The sequence below is a fragment of the Halichoerus grypus genome, chromosome 6 (genome assembly GCF_964656455.1).
Source record: "Halichoerus grypus chromosome 6, mHalGry1.hap1.1, whole genome shotgun sequence".
Classification (NCBI taxonomy): domain Eukaryota; kingdom Metazoa; phylum Chordata; class Mammalia; order Carnivora; family Phocidae; genus Halichoerus; species Halichoerus grypus.
In genome coordinates, this window is record NC_135717.1 from 100,879,133 (window position 1) to 100,897,218 (window position 18,086).

At 42.9% G+C, this 18,086-nt stretch overlaps 1 protein-coding gene across 10 annotated transcripts in view; it reads left to right on the plus strand.

Annotated features, from left to right (window-relative positions):
• PPFIBP1 (PPFIB scaffold protein 1) overlaps nt 1-18,086 on the plus strand; it is a 176,669-nt gene that overhangs the window by 19,577 nt on the left and 139,006 nt on the right. The window lies entirely within an intron of this gene.

Sequence of the window (18,086 nt, forward strand, 5' to 3'; positions counted from 1 at the left end):
TTCATATAATACCCAGTGCTCCATGCAGTACGTGCCCTCCTTAATACCCATCACCAGGCTAACCCTTATCCCCACCCCGCTCCCCTCTAGAACCCTCAGTTTGTTTCTCAGAGTCCATAGTCTCTCATGGTTCATCTCCCTCCAATTTCCCCCCCCTTCATTTTTCCCTTCCTTCTCCTAATGTCCTCCATGCTATTCCTTATGTTCCACAAATAAGTGAAACCATATGATAATTGACTTTCTCTGCTTGACTTATTTCACTTAGCATAATCTCCTCCAGTCCCATCCATGTTGATGTAAAAGTTGGGTATTCATCCTTTCTTTTTTTTAATCTGTTAGATTTTTTTTTTATTATGTTAGCACCATACATTACATCATTAGTTTTTGATGTAGTGTTCCATGATTCATTGTTTGCTTATAACACCCAGTGCTCCATGCAGAACGTGCCCTCTTTAATACCCATCACCAGACTAACCCATCCTCCCACCCCCCCCCTTTAGAACCCTCAGTTTGTTTCTCAGAGTCCATAGTCTCATGGTTCATCTCCCCCTCCGATTTCCTTCCCTTCATTCTTCCCCTCCTGCTTTCTTCTTCTTTTTCTTCTTTTTTTTTTTTTTAACATATAATGTATTATTTGTTTCGGAGGTACAGATCTGTGATTCAACAGTCTTACACAATTCACAGCGCTCACCATAGCACATACCCTCCCCAATGTCCATCACCCAGCTGCCCCATCCCTCCCAACCCCCACCACTCCAGCAACCCTCAGTTTGTTTCCTGAGATTAAGAATTCCTCTGGAGAGTGTTATGCTGAGCGAAATAAGTCAATCAGAGAAAGACATGTATCCACATCTATGTCTTATTTCTTCAAATAGGTTATATACTTGTCGAAGGCCACGACTGTGCTTTTGCCAGACTCTGTTATCTGTCATCATCCATAAATGTTTACGTGCTGAGAGAAATGGTTTACTCGACAGTGTGCACCAAGGCCGACTTGACAAAGCTCCATGGGGGTGGGTGCAGAGGAGACTCAAGTAGAAAAGATGGGTGTCTCATAAGTTATACTAGAAGATAGGCCTCCTACCTGTGCACAAATACAGTACCGAGTTCTGGATCTCGAGCTTTGAAGTTAGATGGGCCTCGCTGTGTCTGTCTCCTCCTTTGTAAAACGCAGGCAATGAGAGCATGTAATTTGTACCAGTAGTTTTCAGCTGGGGTGATTTTTGCCCTGTGGGAGTCATTTGGCGATGTCAGGAAACCTTCTTCATGTTACAACTGGGGATGGAGGGAGGACCGACATTTAGTGAGTAGAGTCCAGGGATGCTGCTGAACACCCTACAGTGCAGGGGACAGAACAAGGAATTACAAAGAATTATACTGACAGGAGTGCTGAAGTTGAGAAACCCTGCCTCATTGGTTTGTAAAGATGAAGCCAGGTAATGGATGCCATCTCAAAGATTATAAAATCAGCTTTTAGGGGGGTGACCCCCAAAAGGCTCAGTTTCCGTGGCATCTGTGATTCTTGCCAAGGAAAACCCTTTATGATAAGGATTTTGCGCTCTCCTGTTTAGAGGACTCACTGGGGAGATTGTTTGTGTTACATTGTGTACTAACATGAGCTGGCTGGATTTATTGGAGCTGTAAAAACAATTGTTAATTTTTAGGGTGTTCCTGGTAAACTTCCTGCTTGCTTAACCAGTTTGTTCTGTGGAGATAATTTTGGTGTGTGTGTTTAAATCCTCTGATGGAAAATGTTTTGGTTAATGAATTTCCAAAATATATTTTGACAAGTGGGAGGTGAAAAGTTTTTATTTTCACATCAAGACGCCTCATGTTTTTCTAGCCCTAGATTTAAAACAAAGCCTCTCTCCCCTCAGTTTACTGCCTTACCTGCCCACTGCACCCATTTGGGTATTTGTAGGAGTGGTTTGGAGGGCTGTTGGATTTCCATCTATTCTTTGTTGGGTTTGCAGGGGAGATTGTTATTTAAATTTTTTTGTAATTATTAAAGTAATATGCACCTTATAGAAGATTTTAGTAGTATAGAAAAACCATAAAGATGTAGTAAAAAAAAAAAGTTATCGGTAATCCTACCACACAAAGGTATAACTACGTTGCTGTGTTTCTGTCCATTTTTAAAATTTATATATTTTTTCCATATTTGTAATATTCTGAGTCTATGATTTGTGTTTCCCCCTTTTTATTTTACTTATTTTGTCTTTCCCCACACTACAAAAATAACTGTAAATATTATTTCTAAGGACTGTAAAATATTCCACCTAGGGATGTTTCATGATTAATCCAATTGCGGAGCCTGTTTTCAGTATTTGATGAATATCATATATCATTTGATGAATATCAATTATGCCGTCAGCATTTCCTGTCTTTCAGATCATTTTTATTTTTATCATAGATAACCAGAAGTAGAAAAAAAGGATGGGCATGCATATGGATATCTTGATTGATATTGCTATTGGTTGCCAAAAACGTGTATACTGATTTTTGCCACCAGCAGCAGTGATAGTCTCATTTTAATAATATTTGGCAGTTTTCTAGGGGAAAAGATATTTCATTTTTCTTTTTTGTTTATTTGATATTAATGAGATCAAATAGTTTATATGACTGTTGACTGCATTTCCTGTTTAACAAACTGTTCATGAACTTTGCCCATTTATTATTTATTATTGGGGATTCATAGTTTTCTCATTTGTCATAGACTATGTTATTATTAACCCTTATTAACCTTCTCACATATTTTGACCTAGTTTTTTTTTTCCTCTAATTTTCTATTTGGTTTGTCTTTCAATTTTGTTTTTAGTCGTATAGAAGTATAAAATTTTTATGTAGTCAGATCTTGATTTTTCTTCTTCACGGTCTTCAACCTTCCTTTTCTTTACTGAAATGAACCCTTTTCTGTTCTGGAGGTCACTATACTGAATTGTCAATGTTTAAAATTCTGCCCCCACTCTGCACCACTATAGAGTTTCCCAATGAGGATAAATGGGCCTCGAGTGCTTGATCCAATCTGGGCACCCACTTTGTACCATGAAAAAACCTCCCCATCTGTGTGTGTGTGTGGTGGGGGTGTGTGTGGGTGGGCAAGAGTGAGTAGGGAAAGTTGATGAGAAAGGGTGGGGCTCCTATTGGGTCATGGCTTGTTTGGTCTTAATTTCCTTTCCCACAGGGTAGACGTGAGCTTCCCTGAAGGCAGGGGCTTCCATCCGTTCTTACATGCCTGAGTAACTGGGACCAGCAGCTTGCCTAGTGGCCATGACCATTCTTTTATTTCTCTAGTGCCAGAGAAGGTTCACTGAGTAGAGACTGTGGCCAAGTCCCTTCCACTCCTTACGCCTTAAGTTTCACTCTCTTGGGCTCCAGACTCTGTTGCTCAGGCCTCATTAAGGTAATTCACTGCCATGTGGGTGGATTTCCCCTGGTGCCATTCACCAGCTGAAGCTTGAAGAGAAAGGTAATAATAGCAAATACAAATAGTGCTTACTTGTTTTGCAAAGTGCTTCGACTACAGCTTTTTTATATGCTTCTCCCCTCAACCTTAGGAGGTTAAATACTATTTTCATCTCCATTAATTTGGAGGAAACCACCACTCAATAGAAGCATAATTAAAATCTAGAGCTTCAGACCCCAGAGCTGATCCTCTGTACTTAGGAAACAATTCTGTCGTTGTAATTTCTGGTTGTAATTTCTTGGTGGTACTACTGGGCAGGAGGTAGGCAGCAACTTTGGGTTTTGGAGTCAGGCATATCTTGGATGGAATCCCAGTAGAGTCCTGTCTTAAGATTGTGACTTTGTGACTCGTCCAGCCTGAGCCGTGGTTTTTTGTCTGTAAATGGAAGCAACAGTGCCTACCTTGCAGGGATATGAGAAAGATTAAATTGAGGTTATATATACAAGATGCCTAGCACAGCACCTGGCTTACTCATTGCAGGAGCTCAGTAAGGATTGCTGCCTAGTTTTTAAAGCTAAAAATGTTTCTGTTCTTTTTTGTTAAAAAAAATTTTCAGAATAACTGGCAAACCTGCTCAGACTTGTGAAATTTTAGTAAATATTACTTATATTTCAGTGCAAGAAACATTTATCTGGCCTATTTATTATCCTGTTGAATAGATGATTTTGTTTTCTGTTATGGATGTCAACTCCTTCTCTGAAATCCTTCTGCTTGGAGAACTTTGTGATGAATCCCCAGCTTAGGACTGTACTCACAGCCAAAATAAAACATGTTTTGTCTACATGTTTATGTAAAAAAGCACAGGCAGTTTTTTGGAAGGGCCATAACCTAGTCATTCCTTTACACATAGTTGAGATTTTTGGCATCATTCATGTTACTTGTTACTTGCCCCATGTGTCATAAACATTCAGGTAACAAAGCACTCTTAAAAAGGAAGTTGTAGGGACGCCTGGGTGGCTCAGTCATTTAAGCATCTGCCTTCAGCTCAGGTCATGATCCCAGGGTCCTGGGATCGAGTCCTTGGCTCAGGTTATGATCCCAGGGTCCTGGGATCGAGTCCTGCATTGGGCTCCTTGTGCAGTAGAGAGTCTGCTTCTCCCTCTGCCTGCTGCTCCCCCTGCTTGTGTGCTCGTGCTCACTCACTCTCTCTCTTAAAAAAGAAAAAGTTGTAGAAAATCATGAGAGAAGAAAAAGTTGCTTAAGTAACTCAGGAGAACAGTTGATACTTAAATTTCCATTTTTCATACCATATATAAATTGAGTTGGATCTGATTGGTCCTTATGCTGGATTTTGTCATCCACATAAAAAGCCTCCACTAATATTATGAAATTCTGCCTAAAGAATTTCAACATGAGGATGGTCTTGCCATTTAACTTCTATTGTGTTTATTCAGATTTTTTTCACTTTAATAAATTGAACCAAGTAATTATAAATGTTAGCTTAGAGTTCTCTTATAATCCAATGCAGCCTTGTTTCTACGGAGTTAAAGATAATGCCCTTTGTCAATCTTTTTTAAAATGTGTCTTACATCTTCTTACTTTTGTCCCTGAAGCCATGGTTGCATTTTCAACAATACACCATCTTAGTATTGGAATGGGGAAAGGTTAATGTGAGTGGGGCTTTATTGGGTTAATAACTAACCTTCTTGTTCTTATTCTGGGAGATTTAGTCTGTTGTCCTATGGTTTTTCCATCTCCCATGGAATGGAGGAGACATGGTGGTAGGAATGGAGAGACAAAGATGGGAAAGCCTCTTTTTAATGTAATTTATAGAAGTTACATAAGTTAGAGTCATAAATTAGTTGCATTTTTATATAATTCATGCCATATGTATATGCTTTACATAACACATGGATACAGTTAAGTATCAATGATTAAGTGAAATTTACGTGATTTCTAAGTTCCTTATGTCTAGAGTTCAAGGACCAAAGTGAATGAACTGTTGGCAAAATCTTGTGACTATTGTAAAGTGAGTGTAGGACATTGTAAAATGCCACACCCAGTTTTAATGTTAGGTAGGCAGTTGTTTTCCTAAAATTCAGGCCTAATGTTTGATTTCTTAATTTGCAGCCAAAGTGGACATTTGGGGGCAGAGGTGGGAGTGTTGATAACGGTAAAGAGAGTAGATTAAGCATGGAAGAATAAAATCGACGCTGATATGACTATTAATTTACAGGATACAAAGGCCTAAAGACTGTCTGTGCTTTGTGATCTTGAGATAGCAATCTAGTTGGGCCGCCCTGAGCCCATCACTTCAGCCAGATCGTTTTGGCACCAGCCCTCTGAAACAAAGCCTGAGAACGTAGAGAGTTTTACCAGGCATTTCTTGTTGCTGGCTGGTTGGCTTATGGAGTAAATAGAGTAATTAGCTCTCATTAGCACTCCCACAAGCTGTAATGCATCCACCTGAGGCGAAGAGACGCTTGCTTCTGTTCCTGAATGTGAAAATCCCCATCTGATCTCTTCGGTCTGAGCATTTTTGCACTGCAGGGACAGAATGCCGACTTGGCAAGAATAAAATCCACCGAGTGTCTCAAATGACAGTAGCAAATCCTACTGACCAGGGTGGAAGGCTTTCCTAAGAGCGATGACTGTGTCTAAGAAATCGGTGAGCCTTAGATAGCCTTTTCTTCTTTCCCCCCCACCCCGCTTCTTGTGTATTTGACTAACACGAACCAGGTTAGTTCAGAGATTGAACACTGGTGGTCCTCTGACTTGATCTCCTTTGCCTCTTGGCAGCTGTAATTCAGAAGTTGTGGTATCAACAGAGTGTCTGGGTTGTTTCAAGTCTTTGAGAAAGAGAGACCTCTGAGGGTGGTTTGTGGCCCTGTTCAGGACCACCTGCCCTGGATAGTCCTTGTTCCTCTGAAATACAGATCTGTAGTTATGAACTGGGGGGCCAGAAGGCACATGGAGGAGGCAAAGTCTTGGGGCTTTGTACACAATCCTGGAGAAATATATCGAAAAACTGCAAATTGGCAGATTTTATAGGAAAGAACCCTGAACCAAGAATCTGGCAATCTGATCCCAACATTGATTAGGTATGTGATCCTGGGCATAAAAGTGAGCTAATAAAACCAGCCCTGCCCTCAGAGGGAGAGCTGTGAGGGTCCAATGAGACATTGTATAAAAAACAATAAAACGTTAAGCAGGAGTGTGATTTTTAAGTTGAGTTTTTCATATGGAGTACATTATCTGCATTTTTAACATTCTGAACCCAAACCTTTGGTAATAAGATACAGACACTGCAAATACCTACTATTGCTCTGACTTCTACTTTTGTGACATCCCTCACTCCATCGCGGGCCCTCAACTGGGCTGGAGCCTGAATGGCTGGTGGACAGTTCCTCAAGGGTTCCTGGAAGTTGGTACAGCCTCCTGGGCAGTGCTGTGGCAGTAGCTCTGGATTCTTGCTCAGGCCCGTCTGCCATCTGCCTTCTTGGGGATGCAGTAAATACCGCGACGTCGTCAATAACCTGTCAGCTCCACGAATTGTTCCCTCTTATTGAAAGTTTGAGATGCTGGGGCTAAAGTGTTCAGGACTTCGTTTCATACTTCTATGTAGAACTGTTTAAGTAGCTTGAGACTGATTTCCTAGTATTTGAGGTCCTGGAGCAAGTATGCCTTATGTGGGGAGGGGCAGGCTCCATTGGTTAAGGTTGAAAACATCAGACCCGGCATCCCGTGATCCGGTGTCAGTTTTCAGTGCCACATGATGTTGTGACGGGCACCTCGCTAGCCTGGCAATGTCTCACCTTACTTATGACCCTGTGATATTCCTGGGCATTATTTAACTCCTGTCCCTGTTGATTGCCTTGGGTTGGTATTCAGAAAGTGATCTGCGCTATCAAAAACGTAATTATTAAACCAAGTCATAACTATTTTTCAAAGATTGTTTTTGGCCTTCCTAGGACCTCTGATAGTATGTTGTGATAGAACATGTGTAGGGCCTGTAACTTCCTCAGTAGAATTGAAAAAAATAACTTTCTACACTTAGAAAACAGCAAACAGCCTGTCTTTGATGAGATACACTGGATGCGTCCTGAGACCAGGAATTGGGTGCTGAGGGATTTTAGGGCTGAGGAAAAGGTAGTAGGATTCAGTGGAGGAGAAGCTGACCAGCGATGCAGTTGCAGTGGAGGCCCCAGCTGCCCTTATGGGGAGCTTTGGGGTTGGGAGGGCCCCAGTGGAGGCAAGGGACTGGACCTTTGTATTCCTGAATCAGCCCATTGCTGGCAACTGGCCACCCACTCTGGTGGCTTAACGTTGAGGACGCAGTGTCCTGCAGCTGGCTGGGGGCCTTCCCCTTGAGCTGTCGGCAGCCAGGATGAGTGCAGCTGGCTCCAAAAATGGGGTTTGGGTGAAGCACACCAATGTCTACTCCCCTGTCCCAAAGAAGCTAACCCCTTAAAAAAGAAACAAACAGTAATAGATGGCATCAAAATAGCGGTCTCTTTATCTGCAGAGTCAGAAAGGTTGGATCCCTTAGCAAAACCGAAGGAAGAGGTCATAGCCTTCTGTTAATGATAAACAGATCTCTAGTCTTTCAGAAATTTGTGAGATCCTTGGGTTATATTTACACCTGATTGTGGTGTAGCCGGGGCCAGCTTCTGTATGTGTGAAATGGCTGGCCTGTAATTGAGTGATTTTTGCCTAAGTATGAATTACTGCAAGTTTAGAATGTTAATCCTGTGTGTACAGAAATGAATTCGTTTCTGGAATATTTAAACACATGTTGAATTTATAGGATTGGTGGGTCACCACCACAAAAGTCAGGCAAAGCAGGTTAAGGCACACAAACCATCAACCCCAGAACTTTCCAGGGGACCCTGCGGCTGGAGGGCAAATATGGGAGAGTTCTAGCCTCTGTTGAAGTTCCAGTCACCTGATAGGGCATTTTAATATGGTTGAGGATAATAATTTAGGAGTTATATTGCCAGAGGATAAGTTAATGTGCTTTGAAAAAAAGTGAACCAGTGTTCTGGCATTTCCAAAAGTCAGTTGTACTCAGCAAATGTCTGAAACTGTCTGGCATGGTCTGTGGTGTAAGTGGGATGGGTAAACAAGGCCAAAGCCACCCTGCATCTTTTCCAACCTCAGATTAAGTCATATCTGCAAAAGCGAACACAGTTCTTCCTCAATTTCTGCCTTCTAGTGAGTGAAGGAGGCAGTGGGTTCTGCCGACCCATCATCTCAGTAGTTTGAGTGTGTTGTGGGGCCCGGAGGTAGGGAAGTCTGATGATTTGGGCCTGGCACAGAGCAAAGGTGTGCGTTCTGACCAGTGGACCTCCCTTCCCAGAGACTCCCCATCCACTGCTACGTAACCCTTGTATTCTTTGCCTTGCCACTCAGGAGCTCCGAAATGCCAAGTCATGCAAGATGTACTAACCTGTTTGTATTCCAAGTGTAGTGGAGAGATAAATAGGTCACTGTTCCTTACTCAGAAACTGAACAGCTCCAGCTGCCTTCGTGGTAGGTTCTGTATTAGACACCCATCTCACCTCTCGGAGGGTTGTGGCGATTTGGTGATTGCACGTGAAGGAGGTGATCTGCCAGCCGGTTGATTGTATTGCCTGGAAATGGGAGATGGCATAAAATAAGCTTTCAAGGTTTCCTCAGATGAGAAGGAAGTTAATGTAGCATAGTGGCTCTGCTGCAGAGGATGGGCTGAGGTGAGTCTGTCGAACCCGTGCTCCGTGTCTTCTTGAACTCTCCACTGGATGGTCTTTCTCTGTGTGATCCCTCAAGTGTCAGGTGATCTGATAGTGCAGGGAGCCGGCAAGGCAAGCCATAATGTGGTTCGTGTTTTCTTCCGGCTTGTCTGTCTTTCTAACATGCCTACACGTGTGCATTGGCGTTCTGGAAAGTTCAGACGGGGAATCTCCAACCACGACTTTTCATTGTGACTCACATCTGCAAGGGATGAATCAAGAAGAGCTTCTTTGCCAAGAAGTGTGGTACTGTGTAGGGAGAAGTAACTCAACTTTGAAGAGCCAGAATTTTAAAAAAGGAAAAAGGTGGAGGAAGCCTATCAAGAAAAGGGAAAACCGGAGGTGATCTGGAGGGTGTTGCCAGGAGCTGTGGGAAATAAGTCAGGAATAAGAGAAACAGACAAAAGTCAAACAGAAAACATTGCCTGGGAGAGCCTGGGTGGCTCAGTCGGTTAAGCAGCTGCCTTCGGCTCAGGTCATGATCCTGAGGTCCTGGGATCGAGCCCCGCATCGGGCTCCCTGCTGAGCAGGGAGCCTGCTTCTCCTACTCCCTCTGCCTGCCGCTCCCCCTGCTTGTACTCTCTCCCTGTCTAATAAAAAAATAAAAAATCTTAAAAAAAAAGAAAAGAAAAAGAAAACATTGCCTGTTAGGGCTGCCCCGAGTCTGAGGACCAAAGCAGCACCAAGGGCCTTGGAAATGCGCTGCACAGAAAACGGCCCCGCGCATCTACCTGCTTTTGCCTCTGTTCACCTGGAGCAAAAGGGTCTGACACATTCCCGGAGAGGATGCTGTTTGGTCATTTTGAAGGCAAGACCTTGAAGTGTGGGGGTGTCATGCTTCCTTCTCGAGCTGATGTGGCATCACCAGCCTGAGAGAGGACACAGTGATTAACGGCACAGGCCTGGGAACCACACAGACTTTTGCCACTTAGGTGTGACTTCAACTTGGGGCCTCAGAAAACAGGCATGCGGATGAAGCTGGTTGTATTTCATGGGGTTATGGCGAAGGGTTTAGCGGAGCATAATGAAGTAAGTGCTTAAAACAAGTAAGTGTTGTTACATGCCAGGAGTTGTTACGGGATTTGTAAAAGGCACCTTCCTACACTCTCTGGCCCCACTGTCGCGCTTTGATCCTGAGCTTGGTCTCCGCAGGGAGTTAGACACTATCAGGGCTCTGCTGGGGTATTAAGAGCAGCGGCAGGTCCTTGCCAAGGGCTCTGCATGTCCATACGTTGCCCCTCCTGAGAGTTCCTGTACTTAAACCCCTTGATCTTTTCTAGAGCCTTGATCTTTTCTCCAGCAAGGACAGCCACACACATTGGCTTGGAATGGGTCTGGGCACTATTTTTAAATCTCCATGGATAATGGGTTGCTCTGTTAAATATATGTAAATATTCACCTCCTAAGCATTTTTCGTACACAAGACACTGGGCCCATAAGGGTGCAGGATGACGTGGTATATGGGGGCTGCCTGCTGTGTTAGGGGTTTGCATGATTATGTTACTGTGCCTTCCCACAACACTAAGAGAGGAAGATGATATTACCAGTTTTCCAGGGATTAAATAACTTGCTCAAGATCAGAGATAATACCCAGTTTCACTGAATATAAGACATGTTCCAATTTCAGCAGTGTTGGAATGTGAAAAAATATCTTCCAATCAATGAAAGGTAGTAAATAGAAGAACCTAGATGTTCATTCCTGCCTAATTTCAAAGCTTATGTCACACACAAGAACTTGCGGTCGATCTAGTTGGCGAAAATCAAACGAGCACAGATAAGAGGACACCTAATGTGTTAGGACTCAAAAGGGCAACAATATAATAGTTGGTGTTTATTGACTACTTATGATGTGGCAATGCTTTTATGTGCTCTAATTCATAAGAGCGTGGTGCTCTTTACAATTACTCTGAGGTGGATACTGTTCTCTTTCTCACAAACAAGGCAACGGAGATAGGTACTCTTATTCCCATTCAAATGAGAAAACCGACACACAGAAAATGTCCCAAGGTCACACGGCTAGTTCTAAAAATAAATTCTATAACATGGTACTTAAGAGTTCAAGTTCATCTATAATCATGACAGATCTGGTTGAGGTTCCAGAAGAGTATAATCTGATAGAAGGCTGCTCATTGTCCTCTAGGAGCATCTGACCCAGACCTGCAGTCAGGAGGAATTCCCAAAGACAGTGAGTGGCACCTGAAAGAAAATGGGAATGTTTTTCTCTCCATCCCTAGCTGCTGTGATGCTAAAAATAATCGTGGTCACCCTAGGTTAGGGACCCCTGCTAGTACCATCTTTCTAAACTGGCACTGGCGAGAGGGAACTGAGTTTATTTATAAGTAAAGTTCCAAAGAGCACCTGACGTGGTTTAGAGGAACATTGTAAATCAGATAGTTGTTTGGGGCCTAGGAGGATGGCTGCATGGATGATCTTGGAAATCCAAAAAAATCGGGGTGAAAATACTCTTTGATGACTTTTGTATTTGAAGTCGCTTACAGATGAACAGCCAAGTATTCTTTTTATAGTTTTTATGTCATGTTCTGCCTTCTCAGGCCATGGGAGAGCCCCATCTGTGTTCACATACTGGCTGGCCAAAATGTCTGTGGCAACTCAACTACTTGGCTTTTCATTTGTCTCTAATTCCTTTTATGGAATTAGTGATTTTGATCTCAAGTTGCTGTGTTGCTAAAGGATATGAAGATTGTGTGTCAAGCCACCATCTAGAAATAAGGCAGAATATTTTTAAATGGATAGTTTTTCTGTCATTTAAAAATAAATTTTGACAGCATCTGGCCCCTAAGTGGACAGGTGTTAGAAGACAGTGAAGGAGCCTGCAGAACGTGGAATCCTAATTGCTGAGTAGCAGACTGCATTCCAGGTGTGTGTTTGCTTTCTCAGGACTGGCTGACCCACGGTTTCCTTATCTTTAGAACAAAGGGGTAGGTAAGATATTCCCACATGTCTCTAAAATTCTTTTGACTCATACATTTCTAATCCTAGCATGGCTTTTGTTCTGACTAAATCACCAGGGTGCCTGCCTCTAATGCCAAATGTTGAATTTTTGGTCTCTGACTTCTGTTGAATGAATCGAAATGAGTGGTGTATTTTCAATTTGGATCACCTGCAGATTGTATTTCAAAGGGAAATTATTTTTTTTTAAGATTTTATTTTTTTATGTATTTGACAGAGTGCACGAGTGAGAGTGAGAGAGAGAGAGAGCGCATGCTTGCGCACAAGCAGGGGGAGTGGCAGGCAGAGGGAGAGGGAGAAGCAGGCTCCCCACTAAGCTGGGAGCCCAAGGAGCCCGACCCAGGGCTCGATCCCAGGACCTTGGGTCATGACCTGAGCCAAAGGCAGATACTTAACTGACTGAGAGACCCAGGCGTCCCCAATGGGAAAGTGTTGTGGACATTTTCCTTGCACATCTTTTAAATAGACAGACTTACTATTAATGAAGAGAACTGAACTGTGGTAGGTTTTGGGTCAGGGTGCCATTCTGCTGCCTTAATCCCTGACAGTCAACCCCAAAGTCAGCGTCTCGCTGAGTGGTTCTGAACTGTGGTCAGAACACTGACACTGTATATAGGTTTACTGAAGGGACGCCCGGAGCAGAGAACAACTGTTTGGGTTGCTTTGAGAGAGGCCCAGCTGTGGAGCTGTGGACCTCGAGGCTGGGACTAAGGCTCAGATGAGGCTGAGGATGGGGGAGGAAAAGTGTATACCTATCCAGCCCACTGTACCAGCGGTGGGATTCTAGCTGTGGTTCCAAGTCCCTGTCTCACAGGGGAAAAAGGGTCTTCTTTACTCTGGCTCAGGGCTGTCTGGTAACACTGAATTTAATCCTCTGTGGCCCGGCCCTGGTCACTGCCCTGGGTGGGGCTTACAGTGGACTTAGAGTGCTATGAAGAGAGCAGAACTTCTTCAAGTGGGTGACTGACAAGTCTGAGCTCGCCCTCCATAATGCTGCCTCTATCATCACTGAGTCCAGCTGGGTTGGGGATTGTGCTCAGCGGGGCCCTGGGTGAATGCTGTTTTGTGCCCTGTTGTGTAGTGTCCTTCCACAGCCTTTTCTGGCTTACTGCTCTCTTAACTGTCCAGAGGCTGAAGGCTGTTGGCTGCCCTGCTGGAGAACCCATCTGCTTGTATGAGCTGACCTCATGGGTCGGCCTGCAGAAACACAAGGGTGCTCAGGAAAGCTTTCTGTGAATGTGACCCAAAATACTGTAGGACATGTGTTGGGAAAGCCCCTGGAGCTTGATGAGTTCTCACCAAGGAGCCTTCATGTTCTGTGGCTAACTCTCTCGGGGTAATGGATTTTTGTGAATTGGTGATCTGTGAACTGAATAAAAAACCATTCTTGTCTGCAGAGTTTGTGATAAGGAGAAAGGTCCCTAAGAAAATACATTGATCACTTTGGGCCTTAGGCTCAGAGACTCAACATGCACAAGTCCAGAGAGTACCATTCACATCGTTCTTCTTGCTGGCCCTCATTGGATTCCCTTAGTCATTCTCCATACCTTTGAGAACATTTTTGGGGAGATCCTCTATTAGGACAGGGAGATAGAGCTGGCTGAGGTCAATAATCGAGTAGTTCCTACTTCTCTTCTCTCCTCCAGGTCTTCAAATTGAACAACGACAGAATACTTTCTGAATTCTATGTGTTACCTAAACAAATGATGGAAGAGGCACTTGATAAGCAACTCTTGCTTGTGCCTTGGATAAACCTGCTGTCTTACAGAACTGAATAGGACACAGAGAGGTGACTTTTGGGAATACCAGTGTTTCCACAATTTTGATACCAAGGGTGCTTAATAATTCCTGTCTGGTTAACATTCAGTGCTTAGATGTGTATTGATGGTAAATTACTTAAAACTGGCAACTTGTAGATGTAAGCTGGCAGTCCTGTTAAGACTTCTGTTATGTTCTAAAGATAACACATAGCCATGCACAATCAAGACAACTGTGGTGGAGGGATCAATGCTGGTAGAGGTAGTGGTCATGCTCGGTCCAACAAAACAGTTGTGTGTGTGGGTTTTTTTTTAAAGATTTATTTATTTTAGAGATGGTGGGGAGAGAGAGAGAGAGCGCAAACAGTGGGGAGGAGCAGAAGGAGAGGGAGAGAGAATCTTAAGCTGACTCCAAGCTAAGCCCGGACTCTGACACCGGGCTTCATCTCATGACCCTGAAGTCATGACCTGACCTGAAACCAAGAGTTGGTCCCTTGACCGACGGAGCCACCCACATGTCCCCCAACAAAACAGTTTTTTAAATTAATGAATTAACTAATTCATTAATTAAAAAGATTTTATTTGTGAGAGAGCGCGAGCGAGCACAAACAGGGGGAGCGGGAGAGGGAGAAGCAGGCTCCCCACTGAGCAGGGAGCCTGATGCAGGGCTCCATCCCAGGACCCTGGGATCATGACCTGAGCCAAAGGCAGACGCTTAACCAACTGAGCCACCCAGGTGCCCCCAACAAAACAGTTTTAAATGAATTATTACTTTCTTACATATTGCCATTCAGATTTCTCAGCCTCTGCTTAAAATGCTTGCTTTACGAAAACTGGTATTTTCTTTGGTTAAAAAAAAAAAAAAAGATGTGCATTAGGAGGAAATGATTTGGAATTTCGAAGTGCTCACCACAGAGTTCATACTCAGCATTTTTATCAGTGATTGGGAATTGTGGTTGAAACAAAGCTGGGAGAGACCACTGGTGACAGAATTCAGAAAATAACCCTTATGAGAGGACATGGTGAAGTGAAGTGGATACTATTTTAATTAACAGGGCTATATGTTATGTTGTGAATTTACATTTAAAAACGTACCTAAAAATGAAGATGACTTGGTTGGACAAATGCTTCCTGGGGGTTGTCGTTGAGCGCAAATGTGTGATGCTCTGCTAACAGAGAGTTAAGGAAAGTTAACCTTACCATGTTTAGCAGATTTAATGGAAGTTAGTGTCCATTTTCCTGGAGAGAACATTCCCTTTGTGCTCCGTGTTGGAGATTCTTTTTTTTTTTTTTTTTTTAAGATTTTATTTTATTTACTCGACAGAGAGACACAGCGAGAGAGGGAACACAAGCAGGGGGAGTGGGAGAGGGAGAGCCGACTTCCCGTGGAGCAGGGAGCCCGATGCGGCACTCGATCCCAGGACCCCGGGATCATGACCTGAGCTAAAGGCAGACGCTTAACGACTGAGCCACCCAGGCGCCCCCATGTTGGAGATTCTTGTGCTAGACTCCATACACTCCATTTTAAGGAATGTTGCCAAGTTGGAAGGTTGCCAGTGTTAGGGTGGGGAGATAGTACCACCAGAGGTCTGAAAATTGTGACCTAATCAGAGTGGTTTGAAGAACTGGAGTTTGAAGTCCTGGGAAGTTAAGGGAGACAGGGCTGCAGCTATAAAATTTTTGTCAGCTTACCACGCAGAAGTATTGTTTTATCCCTGAGGACAGTCCTCACTGGAGATGAGGCTGGGGTGGGGTGGGCAAAATGACTCAGGGAAGGCAGGCCCTTCCAGTAACTGAAGGGGTCTAGCCATTTCAAGGGGGTGAGGGGATTCATTGAGATGCATCAGAAAATATTTAGACTTTGATAAGGTTCTATGATTTTGTAAAATAGCTGGTTCCTTCCGGTTCTTTTCAAAAATTGCTTTATTCAGGTGGAAGAAAGGCATCCCTCTTCCATGGCATAGGTTATAGAAAGTGCAACAACTGCTTGTTTCTGATGAGAGCTGAGAAAGCTCTGGAAATGTCTCTTAACATGGCTCTTCTTTTTCCTTATTTTACAGATCCTGCCAGGACTATAGATCCCTTATGCCTTTGTTTTGTTTTGTGTTTTACATGAGTGGGCTACATAAAGTGACTAATTTATGCACAAAAGATTGCTACTGGGTCCCCCCCCCCCCCCCGCCGCCATGGGCAAGCTAAGCCTTGTGTCCCTCTGCTCAGCAGAAATTGTGCTTTTCTGGGGAGGAAATCATAAATCAGGATTGAAGGCAAAAGCTATTTTAACCCAAGTCTTCCCCCTTTCTCTAAGGAGTAACAATCGCTTGACTACGAGATAGCACTGCAAAGACAGAATTAAACGTTTTTACCTGTTGGCAAGCTTGTATTTTCACTGACTCACTCTTTTTAAGAAATACTATTTTTTTGAGGGGGGGAGCACCTGTTTTATGTTAATTGTCCTGATCTCTATCTCCTGACTCCTGTGTATTTATTCTTTTAAGCATTTTGAGCACCATTTTACATAAGATTATGAATAACTTAAAAAATAGCCTTATGTTTGAAAGAGGCTGTGCATTGGGAAAAAAAAATTTTGTCCACGTTCAACTTACATTTAGTGTTGGGGTGCCTGGCTGGCTCAGTTGGTGGAGCGTGTGACTCCTGATCTCACAATCGTGAGTTTGAGCCCCACGTTGGGGGTAGAGGTTACTGAAATAAATAAAACTTCAAAATAAACAAACTTACATTTAGGGTTTAGAACTTAAATTGTGAGACTTAAGTTGAATTATGAGTAATGAATACAGAATATTTTGAAATTAGCAATTAGCCCACCGAATAAAACTGCTTCCTGAACACATCTGTTACTTTTGGGGTATTTTTTGGCATGATACCATGCTGGTTTTGAGTCATTTTGTTGTGGTTGATATGCTAGTTTCTGCTGGAGAAATGAAAGGTCTGGTATAGGTTTTTGATTTCCTACATGCCTAACTGTAAGGTTTCTGACCTACAGAAGGCTGATATGGACATCCCCATGGCCATCTGGGAGTGACCGTGAGCATTAACTTTCATTTCTGTATTTTAATGAAAGACCTAAATACTGGAACAAATGTTGTACGAGACTTTAATCTTTAACCGTGTTTCTGTTCTCTGCCAGTGGTAACATTTGTTATCACAGAGTGAAAAACAAGTTTTGGGATATCCCCAAACAAACTTTGCCGGCAATCCCTAGAACACTGGTACCAGACTAGCTGTTGTGGGCTTCGCTTGCATTACTGGTTACACAAATTTTGTGAAAGATTTGGATGAGGTTAGGTTTACAGGAGCTAGGAATTCAAAATGAAGTCTTCTGTTGATTGTTTCTTTCTCCCAAGAATTGAATGTTGTCCGCAATAGAAATTGTTGTCATTTACTGAAGGAACAGGAACCTTCCATTCTGTCTAGATTTGTATTGTTTTGGAAGAGTTTTCTTCTTGCCTGCCACTCTTAGGCAAACGCAGCCCTAACATCTAGCCCTGACCAGGAGAAAGCCAGTCACAGAATTACTGATAAACCACCTAGCCTCTCTGCTTCAGATTTCAAACTTGTTACTTCTTGGAATTGTTGGAGGAGGCTAATAAATTAATCTGTGTAGGCCTGCATTTCTAAGAGAAGTGATTATTTTACATTTCCTCTGGAATATATATTTGGAGGGAGGGGTGAGAGAGGGGTTAAGAGTCTTAAAATCTCAAAGGCCCCTTTTAGGTAACATCCTCCCTCCCCGAAAACTCAACTTTGTCTGAGTGTTTACTGACTTGGCCAAGTGGCTTGGATTTTGTTTAATCTCAAAATCTGAAATTGCATCAAGTCATGTTATTTGATAATCCTCCATGACTGACTTAATATGTATTTTTAGGAAAAAGAAAAAGGAGCCTGCTTTAGACATCTCATAGCTTAAGTTATTTTTAAATTAATGAAGGAAAATGTTTTCTCCTTTTGCTGAGCTTTTTTGTAAAGTCAAACTAAAGTTTTGAGGAGTAACATCATGGTAACAATACTTCTACAAGTAAGGGAATATAAAGAAATACAAGGAAAGGGAATCATCTGAAAAATTAAAACATGAAGGTGGTTACCAAGTACCTAAAACGTCTGTAGAATGATACTTGGCGTAGATTTTTACATGGATATATTTGCTACTTATAAGAGCTCTTT